Source organism: Falco biarmicus, chromosome 13 (assembly GCF_023638135.1).
Source record: "Falco biarmicus isolate bFalBia1 chromosome 13, bFalBia1.pri, whole genome shotgun sequence".
NCBI lineage: Eukaryota > Metazoa > Chordata > Aves > Falconiformes > Falconidae > Falco > Falco biarmicus.
In genome coordinates, this window is record NC_079300.1 from 23,859,948 (window position 1) to 23,874,735 (window position 14,788).

Sequence of the window (14,788 nt, forward strand, 5' to 3'; positions counted from 1 at the left end):
CACTGCTGGCCCATGGGCAACTTGCTGTGTGCCATCACTGCCAGGTCCTTCCTCGCAGAGCTGGCCCCAGCAGCTCAGCCCCAGCCCATGCTGGTGCGTGGGGCTGTCCCTGCCCAGGGGCAGGACCCGACACTGGCCTTTGTGGAACTTCATCAGGTTCCTCTCCACCTGACCCTCTTACCAACATTGTCAGTTGGCCACAAGCTAACTGACTCTAGAGAGGGAGGTTAAGCAGAAATTACTGGGACCAAAGAGTTATAATTTAATTTCTTTGTTCCTACATACCAGTAAACCACCTGTCTTGCTGCTGGTGAAGCAAGCCATGCACAGGAAGGTAGCAAATCAGCAAAATTTTGCAGAACCATATAAGAAAAAAGCATCATACAACATGTCAGCACTGTTAGTGATACGGTGGCGATGGCTGATAAAGCATCTGTGGCACAGCGTCACACCGGGTGCTGCCTGCACATGGCCACAGCTGCTCAGCAGGGCTTGGGCTGGTGACCTCAAGGGGCTGCACCGAGGGGGAGGTGGAAACCTGGCAAAGAGTATTTGCTGAGGGTCCTCGGAGCACCAGCAGCCAGGGAAAGCCCCTGCCACCAGGGCAGGCTGGCACGGAGGAGTCACTGGATGGTGGTCTCCACCTGGTCCTGGTCCCCTAAACACCACGGGTGACCCATAGCAGACCTGCTACCAGTGTCACTGCAAAACCCAACATGTGAAGTCCTTCCCATCTGGGCTCAAGCACAGCACCGGTTTCCAAACCATACATGAGGCACAGGCTGTGCCCAGCTAACCAAGGGAGCTGGCAGCGGCAGGTGGCTGTGACAGGACTCTGCTGAAGGACTGAGGCACGGTGTTCATCCCTACTGCATGAGCGTTGCACCACACGAGCGGTGTAAGCACCTGTCCCAGCCCCAGCGCAGATCAATGTCTCGTCAAGGATCAAGTGCCTAAATCCTCGTTTCTTACCAGAGATACACCGGATCCATCAATAACATCACACAGCTCCAGAGCACCGGGGCCACAGGGCACACCAGCTAACGAGGACAAATGGGTTTTTCCTCCCCTGCGTACGCTACAGAGCATTCAATATAATTAAACTGTGCAATTGGAATAACAGGATTTAAAGGAAACGATGCTACCCTGAGCCTGCTGGGTGGTGTGAGCTGTAGATCTCTCTGTGCATTTACAGAAAATGTAATATGTCAGTGGCTGGATTAATTGGTAACCTTTGCAGGACTGCCTTTTAGATTAAAAAAGTTGTTCATGTTTGCTTTGATTTTCAGAACAGGGAAGCATATAAGCATACCTGTAAGTGTCAACTTTTCCTTTTTCTGGAGCTGTGCTGACATACTACGCTCGGAGAATAAAACCGAAGAGCAATGAGCATGGCCCATGAGCACAGAACCTGGGAGACTGGCACATTTCCCCTTGCACGGACACAAATCAAGGCAAATGTGGTCTGGGAAGTTCAGCTCCAGGATCTGCCACTGGACTGTAATTTTGAGCTTGCACATCTTGGCTTTCAGCACCTCGCAGTTAACACACGCGTGCGAAGGTGAGGAGCTGAAAGCAATGCACCCACAGAAAGCCACTGATTTGCACCAAGACACTTTCACTCTTGATCGCTCACTCACTCTGTGTTATCCAACTGCTCATCACTGGTGAGGATTCCACGCAGCACAACACTTAAAAGCCCCTGACCTCGTGCACAGGCACCCTTTCGTCCCAAGGCCTGACAACGCACCGGATTCTCCAACATACAGGTGGGCTTCCCACCTGAAGAACTCCATGTTGCCTAGAAAAAAAGAAACAAAACTTGGGCAGGAGATCTGGCCAAAAAGACACCACCCCGTGGCGGTGGCCACTCTCCTTCCCAGCCCTCGTCATCGCTCACGAGCACGGGGCAGCGTGGAGCAGCAAGCTGCAGGCGGCAGGAGCGTGGGAGGAAGGGAAAACCAAGAAACCCATAAAGTTGTCCCAGATCCCATTGAACTATGAAGTTCATTTGTTGGCTGGGGCTTTGTGTGCTTTGCCCCATTACATTTCTTCTGTGCAAATTTCCCCATGGCTCCTCTGTGCAAAGTTGTGACCACAGGGCATTTTTCAGGTGCTGGTGATATGGACCCTGAGCCTGCAGATAAACACACACCTTCTTACCACTACAATGCCATCTTCTGCCTGCTCAGGGCCGGGTTTCACTTGGTGTTTGTCAAGTGACTTCTGGACCTGCTCAAGTTTTGTTGTAATAGTCACAACAACCTCTTATTTGGGTCCCCCCCCTGCCCCTTTACCTCTCCCAAGTTTTAATGGTTTAAGTATTTTTAATGGTTAAAAATACTCACTTAGTACAGTACTGGTGTTTTTGGAGAAGGCAAGACCTCCTGTGGGAGGCTGGTCCTCAGGAAACATCTCCGTTATCTCCTGACTTCCTTATTCATCAGTGCCGGGCACCGGATCGCAGTGATGTGACCGAGTCTGCTCGCACTTGTCGGGTTGCTTCAGGGACCTGAGGTGGGTTACGGCACCGAGCGCCTCTCCCAGCAATGAACCCTGTTATCAGGGATAACAGATGGATCTGTTAGCAGATCGGGGCTAACCGCTCCTAAGGGAAAATTCTGGGGTTACTTGCTGGGAGCTGCTGCTGCTGCTGCCAACACTGCTGCACACGCAGAAGCTCATGAGAAATCTCCACCTGCAACCTGAGGTTTCTGCGTAGATCTGGCACTGTCTAAAATGCACTCTCAAAATTCACCCTCCAACGCAATACTTCACAGTGAGCAAACCCATGAGCCCTTGGGTCATGCTGCAGCAGGAACCTGCAGGGATGCATGTGCAGCTGCAAGTTGCTGCTGCAATTTTGGATGACTGCTTCTTTCCAACAGCCCCTCAAACGTGCCTCATTCATTTCACTACATCTGTATCTCTCTGACATTTTGACCAAGATGTGCAATCACTCTACTCACCGTGGCCTGGAGCACAGTTCGGTGTGTCTCGCATGCAGATGAAACCTCTCCTCCCTGAAGTAAAAGGTCAAGGCAAAAAACCAACCTCTTCTGCTGGTATTACCAGAAGACATACAACAAAGTGAGATGTGATATTTATTTTTGCCTCCTAGACCCTCAAGTTTAAAAATTTGCAGGTGTGGGAAATAATTATTATTTTTAAAAGCAATTTTCTACTTTGCTACAAGATGGCAGAGTTATAGAATGGTTTTATTGAAACCCTGGGGTACTAAAACGCAGCTACTACTGATGTGCCCATAACCTTTGGTCGTCATAGGAAGAAGGACACGGATCCTACGTTGCTGCGAGGGCAGAGCTGTCCCCCTTAGCCATGGAGACCCGTGCGTACAGCAGTGGGATGGCCCTCAGCAGCGACACGGTGGCAGGGTCTCCTGCGTGGGCTCAGCCACACAGACGGGCTTCCCTCCCGCCTGAGCCATCCCGTGCCCCGTGCCGAGGAGCCAGCAGCAGCCAATAAACCAGGCTGTGGGTGGAGGTGGGCTCTGGGCATAGCGGGGTGGGAAAGCCCTGATGTGCCCCTCCAGCACCAACCTGCCCCAAGCCCTCCTGCCCTGCACCCCACACGCTGCCACCTGCCGCCCCACAGCCCCCGCATCCCTTCGTCTTTTTTTTTCCCATTGCCAAGCAGTACTTTTACTACTTGCTTCCTTTTACTATTGCTAAAGGTTAAGGCACAAGCTGCCTTTGAGCCGCAGAAGACTGGTCTCCCCAGCAGAAACCATCACTCTAGCGGGAAGCCCTCTTCTCCAGGACTATTCCATGCACACTTTTTTCTTTACCTTTCCAAATTCACGCACCTCACACCAGATGCAGGCTGTATTTTGCTCCCTTTTACACTAGCGTAAATCCAGAGTGACACTTCGGCAGCTGGACAGACCTAGATCCTCATACAGAAATATCTGGGGGCAGTAAATCCAAGCAAAACCACGTCCTCTGCTTCAACAGGTCAGAAATTATTTGCTGAACTTGCTTACATGCTTAATTCAGAATGTTGTGGTTCTTCCTTTCCCTTCCACTCAATTACATTAATCTCATTGAAAACCTTTTGTCACAGGAAATCTCTGCTTGATTTGCTTTCCTGATTTCAGATCATCGCATTGCTTTTCCCCTAAACAGCGATCGATCTTCATTTTGCTTGCAGGCTATTTTGCAGTAGCTCTGTGGAGAATTACTACTACTTATTTTTCTAATCATCCTGTCGGATGCTATAACAACACAGGTTACCAGGAGGTTACATTCAGGGGAAAGTAGTGTCTGAACTAAGTGTCTAAAGGGCATTTTTTTAACTGTGTGTCATGATTTACAGGTCTTTAAGTGCAAAAGTTTGCACCCTGTCCAAAATTTGGATGAGCCCCACCACAGTGCATGGGCAGGTCCCCGTGAGAGTGATGTTTCCTTTTGACATTTGGGTACTTACAGCTCGCGGCCTCGAGCCCCTTGGCAGGGAAGGGTTCAGCCCCTGCTTGGGAAGGAGGGCAGCCAGCCACATGTGTCCAGCTGTGCGCCAGTCCAGCCCTGCTGCCCACGCTGGGCTCCCCCAGCCCCCCCAGAGGCCAGTATCGACACTTGCTGCATCCCCAAACATACACAGCTGTCACTGCAAAGATGTGACTTGTGGCTTCGCAGCAGACAAATGCTTTGCTATGTGAAGTCCTGCTGCGGCACTGGGGGAGAGGACGGACTGGGGGGGCTCTTCAGGAACCTTTTGCTATGAAGGATGGTGGTAGACCAGAAATCTTTTTGGGACCATGACTTTTCTAATCCTGTACAGAAAAGAAGAAAGAAAACAAGAAAAAACGGGAGAAAGTAAGATTTAACCCTTTTAACATATAAGACAACGGCATTTGTGGATCTATGTGTCAGCGACCAATCTGGCAGGATACATTCTTTACCTCGGTGCATCCTAGGGATCCCTTTCATGTCGTGGCTCTGCTGTAGCCTTCGAGCTTCACCTGCCTGGCCTGTGGGGCGAGGGAAGGGGGTCAGTGACTCCAACCAGCCAAAGTCCTTCCCTGATTCCAGCTGAGGTTTCTGCATGGGAAACACCCCGTTTCTGTACCAGGTCCTCTTCCAGACAGATGACACTGGCTCTAAGATCTCAAGCAATGAAGAATTTTTTTTGCTTTTTCTTTGTCTTTTTGGTGTCTAATTGCCCTCAGTGCTAAATTAAAACCTTCTTTCCAGTTTGATATCCATCGGTTTTAATTGCCAGGCTCCCTGAGTCACACTTTCCTCCCCAGATGTCTTCCCTGGCACAGAGGAGGATGCTATCTCTCAGCTCTGCTGGCTCTATAAGGATGATAGTGCTGTACTCGTAATTTCTACCACGCCTCGTCTTGCTGTGAAGCTGAAAGCCTAGAGAGGAGTACGTACAGACTACAGATCTGCACTGACAGACACTACCAAGAGCAACATTTTGCAGGGACATCTGAAACACTGTGGTCTGGGAAGCAGAGTGGTACAGGCTGCTCACAGCCTGTGGCAAGAGCTGAGCCTGCAGCTGAGGGCTAGGGTACACCAGGCTTCTCTGAACTCAGTATAACCAAGCAGACCTCAGAATACGTCCTTGCTAGAGAGTGTAACTTTCTCATTCCTCTTCACGACCATGCTTGGACCAGAGCCACTACTGGAAGCCATATAGATTTCACGTAGCATCAGGGGCTATTTAGAGAACAACCACTAAACCAGCAACAGGCAAAGAAAAGGGGTGGCAGAGGGACTCGCAGCCCAGCGGAGGTCTCATCCGAATGGCAATCAGATAAACTCTGTGTGTGTGTGTGTGCATACGTGCACGCACGCTGCTGGGCAGCAGGACGGCTGGGTGCAAGCCGTGCGAGCTGGGGAGCTCCAGGGCAAGCACAGACGCTTGTTCCTGCCTGCCCCCATCTTCACCTGGCCAGCACTTCGCCCCCCCCACCGGCACCCCTGGGAGCAGCGTCCCTGGAGCTGCATCCCAGGACAGCACTGCTGCAGGCAAAGCTTGTCCTGAGCATCTAGTTAGAGCTCTGCTGCCTGTAACCTGTTTCCAGCTATTGCTGTTTGTCCTCACACTGCAAACCATTCCTGGTAATCGGGGTGGGGGGGGAAATGGCTCTTAATTAATAGGGCTCCTAAAGGCTTCGATACTACCTGTGGCTACTGTTTGAGTTTTAGTTAAAACGGATCAAATCTGATAACTATTTATTACCGTCTAGAAAAGGGTAAACAGACCAAGGCTGCAGCGCTCACAGCAGCAACAAGTTTGGAGACCAAGTTCCCTGCAGACGACCAGCAAACCACGTTTGATGGAACAACCCAAAGGGATCCCACAGGAAGCATTTGGGTCCTTTAAAAAAATAGGTAATTCTAGGCAGTCAGCATCTCGCTAAAATGCTCATGGTGCTCCCTAATGGCAATCACTAATATTTATGATGGTCTGTACCAAAATAAAGAGATTACCCCAACTCACTGCAAAGCATAACTACTATTCAAACTCACCAAGTCCCATTAAGATTCTTCAGGGCTAACAGCCCTACAAGGAGATGATGATTTATTGAGAATTAGATAATAATAAAAAAATGTAAGAAACAAAAAATACGAACCCATAATTTCAAACAAGAATGAGAATCATCAATAGAAAAGCCTGTTGTAAGCCTGCCCATTTAAAGCAAAGAGTAACAATTGTTCAACAGGAATTACTCACATAATCATTAGGGAACTCATTAGCTAACTGACTTTATTTCAGGGAATAAAGATGAGATATCATCGGCGACTGCAACAGCAAAAAGACAGATAGCAAATTATCCTTCACACATATCAAATGTTCAACTACGAGCAGTGAGAGGTAAGAGGAGTGGCTTTTAGAGGCACTTAGGCTGATCTGCCAGCAAAAACATTTCTGCATTACTGCCTTTGGCCAAACCCAAAGGGCGGAGGGCATGAAATCCCATGCAGTAATTGGAATTACAGAGTTCAGGCATCCAGGAACAGGTAAATTAATGGCGAGAGGATTTTATCATGGATATTACTTGCAGACAACTATGCACCGCTCTGGCAAGTGCATTACTGTAGGCGTTACTGTCACTGACCGCAGCAGATAGCTGGCCATAACCTGCACCTGGCTGGTTGACCCCCACCAGCATTTTGCAAGCAAGGGTGGACAAGGCAGGAAAGTGCTTCAACCTTCCCAACACGTGTCCCAAAGAACAGGGGAGCTGCCTCCAGGTCCACACGGATCCAGCCGTGCGATGCCAGGGGGACACCCAGAGCGCAGTCGGACGGCCAAGCCTCTGGGGGAATGGCACGGATTTCTGACGGCAGCAAGAAGAGGGGGCAGGTAGGAAGCAGAGCAGGCAATACGTTCTTTGTGACAGATAGCCCAAGTTTAAGTCAGAACCAACCAGAGTTTTGCTTCTACATTATTTCCCAGTCCTTCCCCTGCAGCATTTAATCCTCTGTGATTAATTACACTGTGATTTGCTGAGATCAGGATAGATGGGACAAGAGAAAGCCATGTACAAAATAATAAACGCTATTCGCATAAGCCTCTTTCTTTCACATAAATTGTAACTCTTCAAACGCTGGCAATAGGAGTTATTTTCATTACCATATTTTCACTGGCTGTAATTAGTCCAGTAGGAGGATTATTACCTCTCTTATCATTAATAAGAGAGAAAAGATAATTTGCCGCACTGTTGCTGACTTCATTGCCTCCGACAGCTGCTGCTGTTCAGGGCCGTTGGGGATCATGGGGGTTGCAAGGGTCTCACTCACCCCCTCGAGCCGAACATGGCGGGGGTCCCCTCAGCAAGGGGATGGTCCTTGGGTGCTGCCCACAACCACCATCCCTGTGCCATACTGCCACCACCTCATCGCTGCAGGACTTGCCACCTGGTGTTGTGTTGAACGGCTCCAAACAGCGCTGCGGGAGGTTCCCCTGGGTTTCCGCCAGCCAACCCCCCCCGCACACCTCCCAGCAAACAGCCCCGGCTCCCATACAGCCACCTGGAGCTGCCAGCACATCACCCTCGCAGCTTTCCACCCTCTGGGTGAAACCAGTTCAGCAGCCCAGTACCTATTTAATGACCCACCGATGCCAGCCAAGGGCACGCACAACACAGGCTGCATTTCCCCAGCAGGACGAGGTATTTACAGGACACACGCCAGCAGGGACCACAAACAGTGTACAACCTGGTAGGAATTGGCTGGATCCCTTTCCAGATATTATCAAGATATTTGCATAGAAAATATGGTTTTTTAATACATGCTGCACACTGTTATTATTCAACAGAGTGGCACAACAGCAAAGCTGCCTGCACAGCACCCGGCTACCAGTCACTTGTGCGTCCACTGACAAATATGTCATCTCCTTGGGTGGCCAGGATCCTGCCCCTGAGCCCACTGCAGAACCCCTGGCGACGGCCTTTTCTGCTGCCCCACAAAACTCTCCTCCGGGTTCCCCGAGCAGCTGCATGCCCTGTGCTGCCCAGCCTCTGACCACGAGGATGCGACCGCGCCGCCTGCACCAGCCAGCCTGCAAGAGCTGATACAGGCATCTCCCAGCCTGATGAAGAACTCACCCATCCCTTTGGTATAAGCTGGGGCACCAGAAAAAAAACGCCCTCGAACAAGCTGTTGACCCGAAAGCCACCTCCTCCCAGCTCGGGCTGGCCCCACAGCATCACTGCAGCCCTCCAGCGCTGGGCTGCTCCGCATGGGCCATGCAAGGTGGGGTGCAGGCTGCCTTCTGCCTGGCACAGCCCAGAAACGCCTCGAAGGCCAGGTCTCGCGGGTATCCTGTGGCTGGATTTCATTTCCAAGCAGCTTTTGCTCAAGCCTGGATTCAGGCAACCTGAAAAACCCATTTCTCCGCTGAGCACATAGACATTTTACTAGGAGGGGCCCTGTGCCATCTTGTGGCCATCGCTAAATCAAAGGTCACCTTAACCAAACAAGAAAAAACCTGCTGCTGGCTGCAGCCCCTGCCCCAGCCCCAGCCCCTGGCCCCCACCTCCACGCACCCCACTGCTGCGACACCCCAGCAACAAAACAGGCGCTTTTCTAATAAAATGGAAAAAGTGCAGTGAAATCAGATGCGCCTCTGCTTGAAACTGTGTCCTAAATTTACCTCTGACTTACCCCTGAAGGCGTGCACCACAGGCCATATCGGAAGGGGCGAGCGTGTCCCCTGGTGCCCCAGCGCCCACTGCCACTTGGCAGCCCCCAGCCCCCAGCAGGTGGGAGCTGCTCCCGCCCGGCACGCGGCCCGGCATCGCCAGCAACACACACACACTCTCCCATCACATGCGTCACAGGGTTCTCATACATGAATTAATCCTAAATTAAGGTGAAGAACTGCAGAGATCTCAGGACAAACATATTATTTCTTTAGCCACATCAGGAAGGATGGAAAAGATCTCCAGCAGAAGATCAGCAATGAAGCAGAGGGAGAGACCTTTGGGACTATATAGATATTTCCCCCCCCCCCCCCCAGGAAATACTGGTGAAAAATGTTTTTTATGCTCTCAGCAAGCCCTTCTGCTGTTCCCCCAGTGCCCCAGTGGCACCCTGCTCCTTGCCAGTTAGCCCAGCTCAGAAACATAAATATGCCTTGTAAAAATTATATATTACACTGTCCCTGCAGAGTAGGGGAGACCTGGAAAAGGGATGAATTGTCCCACATTCACATCCCTTCCAGTGCTGCCACCTGCTTCCCAGGGAAGGGACCACTGGTAGTAGCAGCAGGGCTGCCCCTGGCCAGCTGTGCCCCCCCCCAGCCCTGGTTGCCCTCCCTGGCGCCCACTCGCCCCCCCCAGCAGAAGGTCCTGTAGAGTGAGTGATCCCTGCATGCTGCCACAGAGCTGCTGCTAGCCTCCGAGTCGAGAAATCCTCACATCTCACTGAATTTAGGGCTGCAAAAGGTACTGGTGCTCCAAGTAGCTCTTCCAGGCTGCAGCCTGTCCTTCATGCCTCAGCTGGTGAAACTCTGCTGTTAAGCCAGAAGCAGAAGCTGGGTTTTGGGGACAAGTGACATTTCCCTTTTGGCTGTTCCTGTTTGAAATTTTTTTTAACTAGAATTTGCATTTTCTGAAACATCCCCGAAGAGCTGTCATTGAGATAAACCCATTTAACGTTGCTAATAATACCTTCCTTCTGCCTTCGAAATCCAAGAACCTGCTCCTTCAAGGAACTTCAGCACCTTGATATTTCCACCCAGCTGAAAATCAGTAAGCTGCAGGCTCCCAGGGAGCATACCTGGAACTTTTAGGGAGAGGAGCATCTGGATCAGCCCGTGCTCTTTACAGCTTTGCTCTGGAAGGTTCTGTCTGCCCAAGCTGAGACATCACTGAGCGCTACAGCGATGTACGTTCTGCGTTTTCTGTAGCTCAGTGCCTAAACACAGCTGAGACTGTTCTGGTCTGAATGTACTTATATTCCCAGCTCTGCAGCTACTCCCTGAACTGTGAGACCTTGCTGGACAGTGGGATGCCCCAGACCAGCCTCTGCAGGCCCCTTCCCGGACACCTGTGATGAGGTTGTGCCCGGTCTCAGCCTGCGGGGTAGGAGGGGAGAGGAGCCAGCGGCTGGTGGCTGGCGGCGGGCACCGACCCTGCGCCCCTTCCCCTTTAGGGTAACGGTGCAGGTTCACCCCAGGTGCTGCAGGGAGCAAGGCGGGGGGCAGCCAGGAACCGGGGGGAGGCTGCGGGGTCTGCACCCAAGGAGTGGAGCTGGCCCTGTGCCGCAGGGAGGACAAAGTGTCGGTCGGTGGGGATGGGAAGGGGGATGGGATGGTCCCGGCAGCTCCAGGGGAGAAGAGTGAGGAGCCCCAAATGCAGGGGTGCTGCATGTGGGCGCTGGTCCCAGGGCGTGCACGCAGGAGAGCAGGGCATGGGGGACAGGGCGCCTGTCTGCGTGTGGGGAGCAGCCCCCCAGGCGTGCAGAAGGCACAGGACCTGGGGCTCAGCTTTCCCCACTTCAGCCGTTGCTTTTCTGGAAAAAGCTCATAGCCCAGGAGTCCTTATCCAGGCTGCAAAGCACATGTCTGCAGAGGTTACCGAAGAGGCCCACAAGCTTTAACGAATGCAAAGGGAGCAGGCAGTGCCGCGATCCCTTCCGAACCTCATGGCTTTCAGAGCTGACCCCGGGTCCCGGCTGGGGAAGGGGCAGCGCTGGGCACACCAGGACAGCACTGCCCATCCCTGCCGCCCACGGAGGGAGAGCCATGGGGTGGTGGAGGGGGCTGCGGGGACAGCAGGCACACAGACCTGCCCCTGCATCACCCTCCCACCTCTGGGGTGTTGCCTGAACTATAGAAACAGAAGCTTAGAGCAACAGCGCTTTGAGCCGAGTTGAACAATATCTCCTATTTTCAAGCTTCCCAGCGCTGAAAACGTCTCCCAGCCTGCTTTAACGCTCCGGGCACTGACACACACCAGCGGGGCTCTGCCCCAGCTAGCGCTCATGTGGACCAGAAGCTTTGCCAGTAGACTCATCCCTCTGCCCATCTGTAACAGCCCTGAACCACCAGAGGAGAACAGCTTAGCATCACACCCAGGCTGCACACCGCTGCTTTAGGAGGCACTCACACTGCTTACACCCACTGTAAACGACATACAACATTTGCAGCCGCAGTGTGGATGTTTGGTGCCACCTCTCTCCCTGATAAAGTTATACAGGGTAGCAAGCCAGCTTTGCCTATGCAAAACCTTCACGTGCCAAGGGAAGTTGCACAGAGTACGTCAGCATAACCAGCAGCCCCAGCTATATTCAGCTGGACCCGCCAGCATCACTTCCCAAGTGCAGCCTGGGAGGTGTGTGTGTAGGGGAAATGACAAACTCTAACATCAGCATTAGAAATTACACAGCCCTCCCCACCCCCCACCCCCAACATTACTGGATGCAGAAGGAACCTCTGATCTGCTGCTGAGTGGTTTCCTTGCCCCATTTGTATCTGCTGGCAGCACCCCAGTTGCAGGAGACCCCCAAGTGTCTCTGGGAGGGCTCAGGAGCTGCAGGCACCCAGCACAGCCACGCTGAGGCACGCCAGGGCACAGCAGGCTTCCTGACATGGTTTGAATCCACATCGCTTTGTTATGGCACAGCATTAAATCCTTGCGAACCACCTGGGGGGCTGCGCTTCCCCAGGAGGGGTTCAGCCTGCACTTCCGAGCTGGCAGGGGGGCACCTTGCATCTCCCCCATCTCAGGAGAGGTGCCTTCCCTGCGAAGAGCGTTTGGATTTTTGCTAGCTGTTACAGATGTCTTCATGCTTCAGATAAGAGATGCGTTGCTTGAATCAGCTGCAATTCTTGCCCTTGGAATCAAGTTAGATTTCAAACCTGAGCAGCAAAGCTCCTGCGTTCCTCATGCTCCCTCAAACAGCACGGAACGCAGATCTCTACTTTGACTTTCTGATTTCCTTGGGAATTCCAGATGCTCTGCAGGGGAATCTCTCCTGGCTCTCACCAGGAGCTTTATTTAAGCAGGTCCCTCCAGTGACACACACCCTCTTCCCACTTTCACAGAACCGGTTTTTCGGTTCAAACCCCAAAATTTCATAACTAAACTCACTTTGCTCCTCTGCAGTGTCTGCCCCTGCTCACATACCTGTGTGACAATGCCATGTTCCCGAGGTCCAGCACAGCACAGGGCCAGGGGTTGGTGCCAGTCTCCAGCACTCATATAGCTCCATGAAAACATCCAAGAAGGACCTGGAGACCATGATGTCTGGGGAGAGGGAAGGACAGGGTAGTTTTTTCCTGCTTTCTTCACTATCTGCGTGTGTTTCAACATCTTAATATGTCCATGGAAAGTGGTGGCAAAGTGAAGAGATCAGAGGATGGCGATGGCCATTTATTGTTCCTCCCACATCTTTCATGGTGGGAGGGAAGATAAAAAAGGCATCTGGGAGAAAGCGTGAATCTCAGGAAGCAAAGAGCCAGTGTCGTAATTTCAAGCAGAAGCAGTGATGTTTAAGAAAGCCTGTGAAGCTGGATAAGCCCAGAGCTCTGGACAAATACAGCTATTAATCTTTAATCCTTAATTCTTACGGGTGCACCAGACACCACATCTGATAGAGAAACCAGGATTTTGCTGCAGGTCATACACGCAGCTATATGTACTCATGTGGACAGATGTGCTTAATTATTAATCAGCTTTTATAACAGACTTGTTTGGGCTGGATATTTGTTTAAACACTCCCTGGCTTTTGGTGAGTGAGGTCAGGCTCTCAGCACCCCTCGCTCTTAGGGGGACACCTCTAGCACCCAGTCCTTGCCCCCGGGGTTTCCAAAGCCACTGCCATCAGTCCCACCTGCAGCCTGACATTGCTTCGGGAGATAGATCAAAGCCTTGATTCAGACATTTCTGCTAATACAAGCGTCTGGTTTGATACAGACATCACGTTGCTCGCCTGTGCTTTCTTATGAAGGTTAAAGTCCCATGACGGGAACAACAGAGGCTGATACTGCAGACTACAGGAAAGCACGGACAGGCATCGCCCTGTCCTGGATGTGCTCCTTGTGCTGCTCCCTGCTCCCGCTTTTTGGCTGGAGCAGCAATGGGCCAGAAGGACCAGGGACAACGCACTCTGTGAACTGGCGTTCAAAGGATGCTAACAGCACATTCAGCATTGTATGTCTCTTCATCTTTTGCCTTGTAATCCCTTTGGTCGTTGTTTATTCATTTGGGAAGCTGCTGTGCGCTATTAAGCAAGCGAGTAGGTTCCTCAGCTGCATTTTTAATGTGAGCCCAAATCAAGCAGAAACCAGTGACCACCATTTTCCACTTTTGTAACTTCTCTGCTGTCAGGTGTACTTCCAGCCCTTGGAAACTGGTTCTTCTGGGACTTTCTTGGTGACAGGCTCCAGTCTACAAGGGCTTTGAAAGTCACGCTCAAGTGTGAACAGCTGAAAGTCCCTATGACAGCTTCACAGATGAGAGAAGTTTGCCAGACTACTCAAGATACTCCCAATTACCCCTAATTAAAACTAGGAAGGACTTACCTACCTTGATGAAGTTGCTCCTGGGATTTAAATCTGCAGCAAGCCTATGGAGAGGAGAGCATCCCCTGCAGGTTCTGAGGCTGTACAATTAGTGGAGAGTGTGGGGGCTGTGATTTCCGAAGATCAGTACTTCTTCTCTGAAAGCCTAAAAGCAAACTCTGCAAAAAAAGTGCTAAAAAAATCATACATAATCTAGATGCTGGCAGGATCCAGGCAAAGAGAAAAGGAGGAATTTAGCAAATACAAACTGTAAGGCAGTCCTGTGGCATGAAGCTTACCCTTTGCACACAAAACATTATTCTTTGCACACAAAACAAAGCCATGAGCTTTTATTCCCCTAACATAAACTACCATGAGCTTTTATTCCCAAGATAAAGGCTGTTTGCACTGGGTGGGTTAGCACTGTTAGAAGCAACTTTCAGTACTGAACCCCATCAGGCAGCTGGAAATGCTGATGCAGGGAAATGGTTTTGTTCTGTTGTGAAGAGCATCTGCATTTAGCCATGGGTCCCAGGGAGTGATGCACCACTGGTGCCTGCTCATGGCAGGGTGATGCTGGAGAGGACCCGTGAGCATGGTACCCCTCTGTCTGGGACCAGCCCGCAGGCAGGCAAGGAGCAGGCAGCTCAGGCTGGGCCACCTGCTCTCCCCCAGCACAAAGCAGTGTTCACCGCCCCACACAGCTCCACACTTGGTGCCTGCACCCCAGGAGCCATCCCAGGCTGGGCACAAACTCCATCAGTGCTGCAAGGTCTGGCTTTGTCCCAGCTCGTGCAGC

General features: G+C 51.6%; 1 long non-coding RNA gene across 11 annotated transcripts in view; it reads right to left on the bottom strand.

Annotated features, from left to right (window-relative positions):
• LOC130157976 (uncharacterized) overlaps window positions 1-14,788 on the bottom strand; it is a 58,899-nt gene that overhangs the window by 1,891 nt on the left and 42,220 nt on the right. For all 11 annotated transcript variants that reach the window (XR_008825108.1, XR_008825114.1, XR_008825109.1 and 8 more), the window contains 5 exons: window positions 14,011-14,168; window positions 12,614-12,733; window positions 4,922-4,990; window positions 2,349-4,792; window positions 1,641-1,801 (listed from right to left, as the gene is read on the bottom strand). This is a non-coding gene — a long non-coding RNA (uncharacterized LOC130157976). The remainder of the gene's footprint in view (window positions 1-1,640; window positions 1,802-2,348; window positions 4,793-4,921; window positions 4,991-12,613; window positions 12,734-14,010; window positions 14,169-14,788) is intronic.